The sequence below is a fragment of the Acomys minous genome (assembly GCF_964271855.1).
Source record: "Acomys minous genome assembly, chromosome: 7".
Lineage (NCBI taxonomy): Eukaryota > Metazoa > Chordata > Mammalia > Rodentia > Muridae > Acomys > Acomys minous.
The window spans coordinates 8,177,353-8,193,026 of NC_140488.1; the positions used below are offsets into that span (position 1 = coordinate 8,177,353).

A 15,674-nucleotide genomic window follows, 5' to 3' on the forward strand; every position below is an offset into this window, starting at 1 on the left:
AAATGGTGTCGCTCAAGTGCCCCAACCCTGTCAGGAGGACAGGTGAGAATTCCCTTCACAGCACAAGTACAGCAATGTTGCTGAGGGGTCACCTTCAGCTAGTAGCCCCAAGTTGGTGGAGTAAACCAAGGCCCTTATGTGTCTCAGAATTAGTAACCAGGAACAGGGCCTGGGGCGATGTGAATGACTTAGGGCTGAGAGAAGGGAAAACTGCTCCAAGCTGCTGTGCTGCTGGACTTGGCATGGAGGACACGGGCTGGGGTCTCCTCGGTGACTGAACACTAGGATAACACATACAGTCAGAAAGGGTGTATCCCCATCACCCCAAAACAGGAAAGGAAAAGTGTGCAGGCAGGAAGCCTCTCCTGGTGTTAGAGTTACAGAGGACACAGCACGTGTAGGGCATGGTTCACCTCTGCCCTCTTCACGTGTTCCTCCACACACACAGGGTAGAATCATGGGAAGGTGAGGCCTAGAGCTCTTGGCAGGACCTCTTCCACCTCTCTAGTTAGGAGAGACAGAGATGACTCCTAAGGGTGTATTAGTGTGTTGTCTACATGTGAAGTGTTCTGCACGTGTCCCTGGTATCCCGAGAGGACAGAAGAGGGTGCCACATTTCATGGAGGCAGTGTTCCACACGCTTGTGAGTTTGCCTGTCAGTGCTAGAAATTGAACCTTCCTCCTACAATACCAGGAAGTGCTCAGCAAAGCTCTAGCACCAGGCCAATTTGTTTTTTAAAAAACAAACAAACAGACAAAAAAACATTTCAATCCCCGTATAGGAGAGTGTGAGGGAGGACTCATGCATGCCTCAGTGCTGATGGGGAGCCAGAGGATATATCTCAAGTTGGCTCTTCCTTCCACCTTGTGGTGTTGGTACCTAATTGGCTTCTGTTGCTGCTCTCTCAGGAAGATGAGCCTGGCTTCTGCTGCTGCTACAGTATGCAGTCCAAGCTGGCTGCCTGGGAGATTCTGGTCCATTCTCCTGCCTCTCCTGCCATCTTGCCAAAGGAGTGCTAGGATTCCTGCATCAGGTGCTAGCTGCTGCATCCCACTATTTATGCAGGTTCCAGGGAGGTAATCAGACAGATCCTCAGGCATGAGCAGCTCCACTGTTTTCCTCTGTTCTGTTCCCCCAACCATAAGATAGCATTTTAGCTCAGTTCTGTAGTGCAGTGGTGACCGAGATCTTAACATGTGTCCAATAAGCAGGAGGATTTAGTAAAGTTTATTCAGGAAATTTCATTCTGGCTGCTTGGCTGTCCCCTGCCCCTCCTTTCTCTGTGGTTCTCTCCCCTCAAGGAACTGCATCTGGAGGTTCACAGTCAGGTCCCTACTTCCCAGATGAGGAACTTTCAGGCATCCAGGCATTGGGAATGTCCCCTCTTCACACCATTTTGTGAGGTTTCTCAAATGGAGAAAGCCACTCTGATCTTTCTGAATTCAGGTAGGCACTTTGCAGGGACCCTAAAGGTCTCTCTTTGAGTACCAGGGGTGTGGAAGTCACGCAGCTTTGTCCCTGTGGTCAGCCTAGCTCCAAATGCCTCACACTGTATGGATGAACCCCCTTTCCTTCCATTCTGGGGAACCCAGCAGAGACATCATTTTTAGGCACTCCCAGAGGAAAAGATGAGTGAGCAGCTTTTAGGGTACACACAGGTCCTGAGAGTGCACTGTGGAAGCTCTGGTCTGGTTACAACAACTTCTATTAATCAGGGACAGATGGTCTGGTGAGCTGCACCCAGCAGGTACCAACATGGGGCAGTGAGCCCCCTCCTTTCCTGATCAGGGGCCTCTGTGGATAGAAGGCATTAGAGAGGTTCCCAGAACGAAAGAGGCCCCAGGACTTAGTCAAGACTGAAGATCAGACTTAGTCTCAGAAGCTGCAACACATGTCCATGGCCACTGACAGTCAAGTGCAGTGTGTCCTGCTGTGGGTCTGGCAACAAATCTCATGTGACTTAGAGGCAGAAAGGGCAGCTCCCAAAGCTTCTGCATCCCCATCTGCATCAGGGACCTTGGGGGTTGGGGTGTCTCAGAGCCATTTTGTGAGATTCCTGGAAGGAGAAAGCCTGGATTCTCTTTTGAAGCAAATGGGCAAGAGCTTAGGGTGGGCTGAAGGGGCCGCTCTCAGGATAGGTGGGCCATAAATAGTGCTGCTTCATGGCATGGTTAGCAGGCCACCCAGGAGGGCTGTGTCCAGGAGCTCCTCCTTGGGGATTTAGCACAGGAGCCTGAGAGCAGACTGTGCTGGCTCTGTTCCAGAAACAAGCACTTCAGATCATCTGGGTCACATGATCTGGTTTCCCTGAAAGAGTATCCCATCATCCCCAGGGTGAGAGTCAGACTTGAGAGTGGATGGCAGAAGACACAGTGCAGAGAGAGGGCCCCACAGCTGTCCCCTTGTGGTGAGGGAACACTGTGCCAAACAGGTTCCCAGTTGCTGGAGTCAGCCCTTTGCCCAGTAGGGCACTGAAGACAAACACACAGGAGCTATTTTTAGAGGTCCAGTTATTCCTGACAGTGGCTTAGCATTCGGCATGTATGTAGTACCTGAGACATGACAGCAGAAGCCCCACCCCATCTAGAAGGCACCCAAATGGTATTTCCACCTATGTGTACTTGGAAGAGCAGGTCGATCCCACTCCTCTCCAGGCATTCAGTGCATGATGCCATTTGGGGACTTCAGAAAGAGAAGAGGACCAAGTGTCTGTCAGTCAAGTTGTGTGCTCTGAGTGCTTCCGGGAAACTGATCCACAGATTGACATGCATTGCAGGCAGACAGGCAGACAAGCAGACAGACTGGGATAATCAAGCTACTGTGTATAGGTTTATCAGTGGTGAAGGAAACTAAGGCTGACTTGTATGAGTGATTGCCTCTGAAAGCGTCCTCATCTGCCTTCTGCGACCTCAGGGTCAGCACATGTGGCGAGGTTTATAAGTGATGATTGTGGTTGTGAGTGCTTAGAAGATGTCTCAGCACTGACATACAGGAATGAGATCCTCATCTACCCTTATGGCTTAACCAGGGCAGGGGTGGTGGGATGGGCAGGCTATCAGGGCCAACTGACAGCACAGGTTGGACCTGAGAATCACTTCCTAGATAGAGGCTCTAGATAGTGGTAGTGCAGCCTGCCACTGAGCGGGGCCCATGTTCTTGGTCTACACAGCACAGGAGGGCTTCCACACTCCCTCAGCCACGGGGGTCCTAGATGTTGTTCCTGTGGGCATCTGTCAGCGCTGCACCGTCCAGCGGAAATAAGACACCAACAACCAGACTTCTTCTGGAGATCTTTACTCAGGATTAAGCTCAGTGGGAATGGCCCCGAAGAAGGGAAGGGCCAGGCTTAAGTACAACTCAAGGGCCAATCAGCACATGCCAGGCGTCACCTCCTCATAGGTCAGAGCAGGACTGCTCATCATCAGATCACCAGTTACCCTTGCACAGCCTTTTGCCATATAAGGACTTGTTTATCTTAGATAGCGCTCGCCATCAGGATGGCAGAAGCCTATGCCATATTAAGGCACGGCACCTCCCAGCTCTCCACAGGCATCTTTGCTTCTGCTTGCAGTACTTGAGGTGACAGAAGAGCTGGACTTGTCCCAGGGAGAAAGGCCTAAGTTACGTAGAAGTAAGGGAGCAGGGCCGGAAGGAGGAGCAAGGAGACCTCTGAGTCAGTGCATGAATAAGCTCTCCCTACTGTCAGCTGGGCCTGGTGGTGGGGAAGACTGTGGACCAGAGATGCCACCTCTGACTTCCTGCTCGGGGGACCTCTGAGGCGGGGATCATCGCTGTCCTTGACCTGAAGCATGGATGTCACTGATGGAGGTCAGCAGGGGACTTGTGAGGAGTCAATAGGACATTATTCAGAATCACCAAGACAAGAGTGGACCCCTGTTCCTCTTGCCAGTCATGAGAAACACACTAGGGGTGCTCAGATGGGCTCTGTCTTCACTCCAGTCTCCTCCCCAGGAAGCTGAACCTGCCTGGTGAGGGAAGGGTATATATACCAAGGCAGTAGAGGGAGCCATGTGAGGTTACCAGAGAAGGTGTCCATGATCGGCCATCCATCCAAGTGAGCAAGCACAGTAAGACTCTTGTGCCCCATTTTTTGCCATCACCCCTTGGTGGGGAGGCCTGAGGACACTCAAAGAAAGAATAAGCAGGTTACCAAGATGAGGCTTGATAGCCTATGTCCAGCTTAGTCTCAGACCTAGGGGAGGGGAATAGAGTGAAAGCAGGAGGGTGGAATGGGAGGATACAAGTGACAGGATAGCAACTGAGTTGTAGTCTGAATAAATTAATTTAAATTTTAAATAAATTTAAAATTTAAAATAAGCAATAAACCTTGATGGGACTGAGCCAACTCCACAAGTCAGGGACCACATAGAGCCTGTTATGTTGGGGGATGGTCTGAAGTACTTTGATGCTAATCACTGCTTGCTGTCTCTGTGATGCACCTTTTTTCTTAATAAAAAGCCGTCCCACCTGGGCAGGGTAGAGGAGACAGGTGGGGCTAGGAGAGAGAGGAATCCTGGGAAGAAAAAGGCAGGAATGCCAAGAGGGGGAAGGAAAGAGACCTAAGGAAAGGAGAAGAAGGCAGCCATGGGTTAAATGGAGGAGAAGCACATGGCCTGAGTGGATAGAGAAATCAGCACAGATGAAGAACATTAGGAGGAATTTGATGTTATGGATGCGAGGTAGCTTGATAGAAGTTATAGGAAGCAGATGGCATGGGATTGAGGCAGGGATCCCATGCCTGCACCACCATGGGAGGTAGTTTAGAGGATTGATATCTGCCCTGCCCCACATCTACTAAGGCTATTTTAAAATATAACACGTGTGCGTGTCTTCATTGATTGCTAGCAGGGCCTACAAGCAATGCATATAACAGAAAAAATTGTTATACCCATATTCTGTTTTTTGTGGAACTCTAAGGGGAAGCTGCTGTGGATGGCTTCTCTTAGGCATCTTGAGTTAGGGTGAGTGAGGTATCTCTGGTGTTGATGATTAGTACCTAGGATTTGAATCATATCAGCAGTTGGGGCCATCTTTGTAGGATAAAAGGGATTCAAAGTTTGGACCTTCCCCCAAGGACTGTGGCTATCTGAAGCTAAGAAAAATAGGTGGCACAATCGTCTCTGTCCCAGTGTCCACCCCACAAGGCAGGAAGTGTCTTTCTTACTTAAAGTACCTCAGGATGAAAGGTGGGGCGGTGGAGTCTTTGGCCAGATTCATTCTGGTGGAAAGGGAAGATGTCAGGAGGATCAGGTAAGATGAATGCACATTAGGTGTACTTCAGGAAACCCTTCTTTACATAGGCATAGCTGCATCAAGTGCATGTTACGCAAGATCGGTCCACCGCCCTGCCTCCAGGGCCCCTAGGTCAATGATGGATAACAGCAGCAGGTCACTTCTCCTGAGAGGGTTTAGGATCTCATGGAGGGGAGGAACTTGACCTGAGCTGGAGACATCTGTGAGGCTTGTGAGTTCCCAGGCTGGACACATCCAGGTGAGAAGTCCAGGGACTATTTAAGGAAACTCCAGGCCAGCACAGGGAGGGACTCACAAAGCCTTCCCAGGACTGCTATTACACAAACAGCCTTGGGCAGGGCTCTCAGTATGAGCCCTCTGGTCTCTTTCCTGGCTTACATTGAGCAACTTGACCCAGCTCATCTGAGCAAAAGTCAATGTGTCAAGATTCAAACTGAGAACTGACAGAGTTACTTTGTCCAAACACAGGATTCCAGGAACCTCCCTGCTCTCCTGCAGCCAGACTGGTTCTTTCCACCTAGCTGGTCAGATATGCCTTATTAGGCCTGGTCTCCCATTTAGGCCTATTTCTTAATCTTCATCCCAGTGAATTCAGAGTTAAAATCATCTGGCCCTGAGGCTTTCCCCTCCTCCTGCTTGGTTGGGAGACATTCAATGACTGCTTCTTATCCTTAGGGGTTATAGAGGTATTTAACTTGTTTTCCTGATCTTGATTTAGATTTGGTAAATGGAATCTACCAATCTACCAAAAAAAATGTCCATTTTATTTAGATTTTCCAATTTTGTAGACTATGATTTTTTGAAGTAATACCTTACATGTCTTTGTTTTTTTTTTTTTCACCAGTGTCTGTTGTTATGTTCTGTTTTTCCTTTCTGATTTTGTTGATTTGGATATTTTCTCTCTGCCTTTACGTTAGTTTGGCTAAATGTGTGTCTTTTGTCTTTCTTGGTGACTTTCTTAAAGAACTGATCCTTGCTTCTGTTCACTCTTGGTATTATCCTCTGTTTCTAGTGTGTTGACTTCAGCTTCAGTTGGATTATTTGCAGCCATCTACTCCTCTTGTGTGTGTTAGCCTCTTTTGTTGTGGAAGCTTCCAGAGGTGCTGTTAAGTAGCTAGTATGGATTCTCCCCAATTTCTGTATGAAGGTGCTTAGTGCTATGAACTTTCTTCTTAGTATTGCTTTCATTGTGTCTCATAAGCTTGGGAATGTTGTGCCTTCATTTTCTTTGAATTTTAGACAGTCATTAATTTCTTTTTCATTTCTTCCTTGGCCTAGTTGTCACTGAGTAGGGAGTTGCTCATTTTCCATGATTGTGTAGGGTTTTTGTTATTTCTGTTGTTGAGATCCATCTTAATCTATGGTGTTCTGAGAAAGCACAATGGGTAATTTCATTTTTTTTTTTTGGTATAAGTTACGGTTTGCTTTGTGACTGACTACATACTGCCAGTTTTAGAGAAGGTTCCATGTGGCACAAAGAAGAGAGAATATTCTTTTGTGCTTTGGGTGAAAAGTTCTGTAGATAACCATTGGGTTCACTGGATTCATTCCATCTGTTGGTTTCATTATTTCTCTGTTTTGTTTTTGCCTCAGTGATCTGTCCATTGGTTAGAGTGGGGCACTGAATTCTCCCACAATTGTGGTGTCTGCATCGTCGTGTGCTTTAATAACAGATTTGTTTGGGGTTTGTTGCTTTTTGTTTGTTTTGTTTTTTAATATTTTTTAATAAAGGTGTGTGCCCTTGTATATTGTTCAAAGATGTTCTGAATTGGAATGCCCTGTGGTAGGCTTTTCCTTTAGTGAGAATGGCATATTCTTCCCCATCTCTTTTCATGAATTTTGGTTGAAATTCTACTGTTTCATGCTGTACTAGTCTATTAAAGAGCTGGCTCTATAGTTGGATTAGACACCCAGTCTCACAACCCAAGCATGCTTGTTTTAAAATTCCCTTGAACATTCCTGTTCTGGGTCAGGAGACCATCTGACACTAGGACAAAGAGAGAAAACAAAGCTAAACAGACCATGGAAAGACACTATGTGACTTCAAAGAGCTAAAATATAAGCTGTACTTTAGGATCTTAAAGAAAAGAAATTTTTTTAAAGATGTATTTAGTAGTTAGACAGCATGTGTGCCTGCACGCCAGAAGAGGACACCAGATCTCACTACAGATGGTTGTGAACCACATGGTTAGTTGCTGGAAATTGAACTCAGGGTCTCTGAGACAGGATTTGTAGTCTTATTGAATATTGTTAAAAATCTCTAAAGAGGGTATATACCATTGGAGTCTTTCTGCTTCTGGGATAACTCACTCATTATGATCATTTCTAGCTCAATCCATTCATCCACAAATTTCGGGAATTCCTTGTTTTTAATAACTGAATAGTATTCCATAGTGTATATGTACCACAGTTTCTTTATCCATTCTTCTATTGATGGACACTTAGGCTGTTTCCATGTTCTGGCTATTATGAATAAGGCTGCTATGAACATGGTTGAGCAAATTTTCTTGTTGTGTGCTAGAGCATCTTCTGGGTACATTCCAAGGAGTGGAATAGTTGGGTCTTGAGGAAGCCCTATTCCCATTTTTCTGAGATAGCACCAGATAGATTTCCAAAGTGGCTGTACTAGTTTGCATTCCCACCAGCAATGAAGGAGTCTTCCTCTCTCCCCACATCCTCGCCAGCATGTGGTGTCGCTTGAATTTTTGATCTTAGCCATTCTGATGGGTGTAAGATGGAATCTCAGAGTTGTTTTGATTTGCATTTCCCTGATGATTAAGAAGGTTTAGCATTTCTTTACGTGTTTCTCAGCCATTTGATAATCCTCTGTTGAGAATTCTCTGTTTAGTTCCAAGCCCTACTTCTCAATTGGGTTATTTGGTTTGGTGGTGTTTAATTTCTTGAGTTCTTCATATATTTTGGATATTAGACCTTTGTCAAATGTAGGGTTGGTGAAGATCTTTTCCCAGTCTGTAGGCTATTGCTTTGTTCTCTTGACAGTAGAGCTAGAAATGATCATAATGAGTGAGTTATCCCAGAAGCAGAAAGACTCAAATGGTATATACTCACTTATATCTGCATATTAGCCCAAGGGGCATGTCCCACAAAAGCCTTCACTTACTAGGAAACTGGGAGAGAGGAGAGGACATCCTATTGGGAATCTAGATGAGAGAAGCATGGGAGAATGGCAAAGTAGAAGGATCCAGAGGGTCCTAGAAACCAACAAGTAGAACATTATGATAGGCAGATTTGGGCCCAGGGGTCCCACTCAAACTAAGGAACCAGCCAAGGACAATACAGGCCATAAACTTTAAACCCCTACCCAGATCTAGCCAATGGTCAGAACATTCTCCACAGTAGAGTGGAGAGTGAGATATGACTTTCTCACGTATTCTGGTGCCTCACATTTGACCATGTCCCCTGGAGGAGAAGACCTGGTGGCACTCAGAGAAAGGACAGCAGGTTACCAAGAAGATACGTGATACCCTATGAGCATATACAGGGGGAGGTAATCCCCCTCAGGAACAGTCATAGGGTAGGTGAATAAGGGGAAAATGGGAGGGAGGCAAGAATGGGAAGATACAAGGGATGGGATAACCTTTGAGATATAACAAGAATAAATTAATAATAAAAAATCCCTAAAGAAAACTGAAACTACCTGGTGTCAGCATTTTCTGAGTTCCTATAGATGTTGGGTTTTTATAGTTTCCTGTTTAATGCCATGTAGGATACAGATAACTATATTATTCTACAACTGAATGGCTTACCTGACAAATACTGAATAAGCTTTTCAGGGTATCTGCCTGCATCTGCAGACATACACCAACGGGTTAAAATATAAAATAAAACCCTCAGTCTAAACTATCTTGTTTGTAAGGACCAAACAAACTCCCTTTTGAAAAAGAGACTCCATTTTGCAAAGGAAACTCCATTCTGTGTTCAACCTATCCGAAGGCTGAACCCAGATTCCAGACTAAGCACACACTAGCCTAAACAGAAACAATGTTCACTGGCCACTCAATCAGCTCACCTTGGGAAAGTCCAAATACAGTCTCTGCTGGTCAAGCTGAGCAGCAGGTGGTCTGGCACATAGCAACAACCAATTAGGAGAGGCCAGGTCAAGGTTCCTAATGCCCCCAGGACTGCCTCAGCCAACATTTTCTATAGGCCAACTTGCCCCTACATCTATTACCCAACCATGAAACTCTAAGTCTTGTAACTCTCTGCTTACAGCTTTTCTGCCCAGATGTCATCCAATCATATACTGTAGAACCCATTTATTTGTCTAAAACCTATAACAAACCCCTCTCAAATAAGACTCCAGGCCAATTCCCTGCACCTGCTGCATCAGTGCATTGAAGGTGTGTCCTGGGTTCCAACCTGCAATATAAATACGACCTTGCCACTGCATTTGGACTTGGCTCTTGGGTGGTCTATTCAGAGAGTCTCTCAAAATTTGGACATAACATTGTTAGTAACTCCAAACATGCCTACTTAAGATAACCAGAGCTGGATTCCTGAACACTTAATATGCATTCCAAAAAGGTGATAGGTAAGATGATTGGCCCTTCCTGGGAATATCCAATTCAAATGCATCCCACCTAGGAAAGCACTCACAGCCCCACCCACAAGAGTTGCTGCAGCACACACAAACAGGCTCCCTCTTCTCCACTGCATTCAGTAGTTTTGCTAATGCTTTACACTTCACCCAGCCCTCAATGTGTCCATCAGCTGGCAAGACAGGAGGCAGACCTGTCACTGCTGAAACCCCTACCTTGGCTTGCAAGCTCTGCCCACTATGCCTACAACATCAGCCTCAGCTGCACCTCAGCATCAAGCCCAGCCTACCACTACTACCTAAGTTGTCACAGCCCCACTCACAACACCTACAGCACAAGCTACCCCAGCAGAGATAACTTCTGTCCCGGCCCCCCAACACACATCTACAGCCCCTTAGCTCAGCACTCACACCTTCTCCCTAAGAACATACAATACTTCCCGCCACAGACAAGGTTCTCAACCCGTGGGTCACGACCCACACACCAGCTATGTGGTTACATTTGTAACAGTGGCAAAATTCCAGTTGTAAAATAGCAAGAAAATACATGAGGGACTGTGTTAAAGAGTCACAGCATTAGGAAGGTTGAAACCCACTGCCCTTCCCTGACCTTTGCAACCACAGCCCCCACCCACTACTCTATCTCAGCAGGTCACAGTGCCCCACTGCTACAGGTGTTCTCTGCCAAATGAAGGTCAAGTGAGGATTCAGCCTTCTGCCCCCTCCTCAGAAAGTGACCACTCACATCATAGCCTTGGCCTGGTGTTCTGCATTCCCTGCTCACTTATCTCACCACTCACACAGCCCAGCCCACAACAACTGCCACAGCAGAAACAGCCCTGGGCCCCCTTCTCCTTCAGCGGTTCTGGGCAACATGAAGTAGGGACCAAAAGTTACACTAACACAATCCAGCACTTAGTGAAAGGCATGACCTCAATCAAGCCCTGCATCAGCAAGAGAGCTCAGCCCACCACTCTTCAGTCAGCTCTCACAACCCCACACTAGTATACACCTACACAGCCCCATCCTGCTCTTAGGGTGACCCTCCCTCCACTCAGGTCAACATCCTGAGCCCAGCCCAATTTTTTAAGTGAGCACCTAGCCTCCCAGCCTGGCAGGCCCTTACCTCCAAGCTGCAGGATCCATAGCCACGCCCCCAACACCTCACCACTTCCCTCCTCCCTAGTAATCAGGTGGGCGGGACCCCATGCAGATGCAGATTGTCCCTCACACCCCTGCCTGAGTCAGCCTACCTTCCCCCCTCAGCTGTTAGCACTCCAGGACTCCGCCCCTCCCCCACCCATGGTCCCCCTTCTAGTGCCTGTTCCCAAGGGCACAGAGTTTCCTTCTCTAGCTCTTACTAGGTCCAGATCCACCCACCCTTCCACCTTAACATACAAGCCCCGCCCACCACTAATGACCTCAGCAGTCACAGCCCCACCCACAAGACCAGCACCAATCCTCCTGCTGCAGGGCACCCTATCCTTATTTCCAAGTTTTCCCATAGACTCCTTCTCCATTCAGCCCTGGCCCAACCCTGACACTCCTTTTTGACTTCTTTCTGGGCCAGCTGTTATGGACCCTTGCCCCTGCCCTCCTTAGAGGTCCTCAGGATGAGCCTGATCCAATGGTGTCCCTAATGGTTAGAGCAGCCTGCTGTGCTGATCTCACAAACTGCCTGTTTGCAGAAAACCAAGCCTGTAATCCCACCACTTGGGAGGCAGAGGCAGGCTGAGAACTGTGAGTTCCAGGGCAGCCTGGCCTACAAAGCAAGTCAAGGACAGCCAAGGCTACACAGAGAAACCCTGTCTCGGAAAAAAAGGAAAGAAACAAGGAAAAGAATGAAAAAAAAAAGAAAAAGAAAAGAATAGATGAGTCAGGGGATGGACAAAGGCACCTGAGTGGATGTTTGTAAACTTCCCTCAACAGTTTTACATGAGCAACTGGCTCAGGCCTGACCAATGGTACTCTGTGGTGCTGTGCATCCCCTCACCTGGGGTGGGGGTCTTGCGGCCTGAACCTCAATGCATGACCAGGACACTGTGAGCTGGAGGCCTGTGCTGCCTGGTGACCACAAGGCTGAGCCCACCAGGGGTCCCTAAGACTAAAAGTCTTGGAATCCACTCCAAGGGAATGAAACAAGGAAACTCTGGAGCAGAGTTTGTGCCCTTTGCCCTCCTGTGGCTGTGATCTCCCTCCTGGAGGGTCTCAAGCAGTGTTGGGTCTGCCCCACCTCCTGCCACCCACTCTTCCTCCTTCCTCCTGAGTGTGGAGGCAGGCAGGTGGCAAGCTCTGTGCTGCTCCTCCTGGGCCCTCCCCTTATTGCCATTAGGCTGTGAGCTCAGTGAGGAGGCCCAGGTCACATGGCCTGTGTGCCCTGAAACTCCACTGACATTGATGCTCTGCTGCTTCTCAACAACATGCCCGGCAGTGGGGTTTTGCTTAAGGACAGGCCATGCGAACCTGGGGTTTGGTGCTCCTGTGCCTGTCTGTGCAGTTTGAGAGTCTGGGGTTAGGGAGGGGAAGTGGCAGTCACTGGATAGGATGGAGGCTTCTAGAGAAAGGCTCCACAAGGTCCTGCCAACAGAAGTGGCCATGCCTGAGGGAACACAGAGGAGGGAGTGTCCCCTTGCCCTATTCAGGTGTCAAACTGTGTTAGTGGATATCAGCATAGAGACAGTCAGTCCTCTGATTGTCCTGCCTGCTGACTCACTCTGAGGTCACTGCCTCCAGTACCAACCCTAACTTCAGCTGAGAAGCACTTACAGAAGAGACCATGCTGCCCCTTTTGGTCAGCAAATTCTGGGCTATTAGGTCCAAAGGCACCTAGTTCCCCTTCAGCAAAAGGAACCATTTCCCTTCTGTGCTGGGAAGGGAAGCTTCTGGGCAGATAGCTGTGTCTGATGCCTATGAGCACAACAAGACTCATGTTGGCATCCTGGCTACTTCAGTATAACAAATGTCTGTTTAAAAATCAGTGAGATGGGGCTGGAGAGATGGCTAAGTGGTTAAGAGCAAGCACTGTTTGTTTTTCCAAAGGTCCTGAGTTCAAGTCCCAGCAACCACATGGTGACTCACAACCATATGTAATGTGATCTGGTGTCCTCTTCTGGTATGTAGGGGTACATGCAGTCAAAACACTATGAACATATTAATTAAATAAATATTTTTTTAAAAATCACTGAGTTACAAAAAACATAAAGGAAAGATTACTAAGCATGGTTACTGTGATCTCATTGAATGACTTATTTTGTGATTATCAAATTTTACCTCAGTAAAGCAATTTTTATTTTCCTTTATAGAGTTTCTTTCTCTTCTCTTCTCTTCTCTTCTCTTCTCTTCTCTTCTCTTCTCTTCTCTTGCTCTCTCTTTTTCTTTTCTTTCCCTCTTTCATTCTTTCTTTCTTCCTTTCTTTTTTCCCAAGATAAGGTTCCTCTGTGTAGCCTTGTCTGTCCTAGACTCACGTTTTAGACCTGGCTGGCCTTAAACTCACATAGATTTGCCTGCCTCTGCCTCCCTTAGTACTGAGATCAAAGGCTTGCACCATGACACCTGGCCCTAAAATCTCTAGGCAACTGTTCCATTAGGTGAAAAGAGGAGGAGTTTACTGACCAAGGGCCCCATGAGGATCCCATGATGCCTGCCATGTCCATGGGTTCTTTGAGGCCTCAAAGCTCCCCTTTCCCCTTTTGAGGAAACCTCAGTAGGCCCAATCTCCGCAAGGACTTGTGCAGGTGCTTAAAGATGTACTAGTTAAACATCATGTCCAACCTTGGGCAAACAGCCCCAGCAGGCTGAGGGAGGCTAGCTTCCCATGGTGACCCTCCTGGAGTAGACTGAAGTCAGCTCTAAGTTTCTCTCAGGGTTTACACTCCCAATCCCTTTGTTCATTCAGAGACATTCTTTTCTTTTCTTTTCTTTCTTTCTTTCTTACAGTCTTGTGGGGTTTGTTTTTGTTTCTTTGAGACAAGATTTCTCTGTGTAGCCTTGTCTGTCCTAGAACTCAATCGGTAAACCAGGCTGACCTCAAGGGCACATAGATCTGCCTGCCTCTGCCTACTGAGCTCTGGGATTAATCTCCATGTCCAGCGATGCTGTGCTTGTTAAGAAGCTTGTTTGGCATAAGAGATTGCTTTTACAAGACCTCCTGTCACCAGGTTTATCTTCCCCATTTCCATTTTTTCTATCCTTCTCGTCTCCTGGCACCTCCCTCTCAGGACCTTGTTACTGAAGAGTGACCTGCAGGTTCAGTCAAACTGCCACCTGAAGGGTGTGCCTGAGTACAGGAGAGAGAATAGGCATTCCTGTGATACTTCTGTCCATATCTGTGTACTGATTACGTATATATACATGAGAAGTCGAGCCCGGCAGAGAAGAATCAGCAGTAAACGTGGGACAGCCATATTCTGAAGAGAATGTTGGCCGCCTTAGATGCTTTGCTTCTGCACTCTAGTTCTTATAATGAATTATTAAAGCACTTCAAAAGTTTCTTTATTTTCATTCTAAAAGCCTGCCCTTGCTTCCCTGACAAAGTTTCTGTGAATTTAAAGGCATGAGAACATGCAGGTAAAACTCACAGACAGAACACCACCTATGAGGGCCTACTAACCTTCTACACCACCTACCCCAGCAGGGGCAGAGCTTAGAGCAAGGGAAGAGCAAGCAAGGGAGGGATAATTTGCACTAGGAAATTTGCTTTAAAATTGCTTAGATCCATAGGATGAAGTTATTTTAACTGTAGTACAACACCCCCAAATATCTGGTTACTTCATAATCCAAAGCAGATTGGAGGAGAAAACATTAAAAAAAAAATGCACCAAAAAAAGCGTAGGAATAAAAGGTCCTGAAAACAAAAAATGACATCAGTGCTTAAATTACTTCATGATGCCAGAAGGAAAAAGGAAAATGGTTTTTTTATTTCGGTGTTATGTTTTTGTTTTTTGGTGAAACAGTTATAAAACCTCCAAAAATGCTCCTACTGGTTCCTCTAAGCTAATGCTCCTACCACAGCAGGGGTTTAACAGACCAATGGGCCAAAGACAAGAAGAGATATGTGAAAACGATAAAAATTAGGAAGAACAGCTGCAGCTACCAGATGGGTTTTTTTTTTAATTTTTTTACTTTATTAATTTATTCTTGTTACATCTCAATGGTTATCCCATCCCTTGTATCCTCCAATTCTTCCCTCCCTCCCGGTGGTTTGGAAGGCCCCTGCACTAGCTCCAGGAGGTGACCAGAACCTACAGCAGGGAGGAAGCTCACCTGTGTGGGGGCTTTTTTTTTTTTTTTTTTTTTTTTTTGCTTATTCACTCACTCACTCACTCACTCACTCACTCACTCATTTGCTTTACATCCCTACAGCAGCCCACTCCCTCCTCTCCTCTGGGTCCCACACTCCTACCCTCTTTTCTCTCTCAGCCCCCTCCCCTTCTCAGAAAATGAGAGCCCCCACCCATCAACTCACCTCAGCACATCAAGGGTTTTTTTAAAGCTGGCCTAGATGCTGGTGGCTGGGGGCACGAAGGGTGGGGTGACTGGCAGCCTGGCCTTAGGCCCCAGACCCTCCTCCACCCCAAGCCTCTCAGGAGAGCCACTTGCTAGTGCAGGTGAGCCAAAGCCATGGCCTGGCATGTGGCACAGATCAGGCAGGACAAATGTGCCTGAGAGGCCACAGGCAGGCGCTGACAGACACAGCTTCATAGTGACAATGCTAAAATATTTCTGACCTCCAAGTCCTTTTTCTATTTTCTCCTCTGCTCTGATTAATTTCCACACATTAGGTTTTACCAGCTCAGACCTCTAATTGGAAACACTCTGTTGGATGCAAGGAGGTCTAATGAG

At 47.0% G+C, this 15,674-nt stretch overlaps 1 pseudogene across 1 annotated transcript in view; it reads left to right on the forward strand.

Moving 5' to 3' along the window:
• LOC311601301 (actin, cytoplasmic 2-like) overlaps positions 1–15,674 on the forward strand; it is a 473,705-nt pseudogene that overhangs the window by 44,164 nt on the left and 413,867 nt on the right. The window lies entirely within an intron of this gene.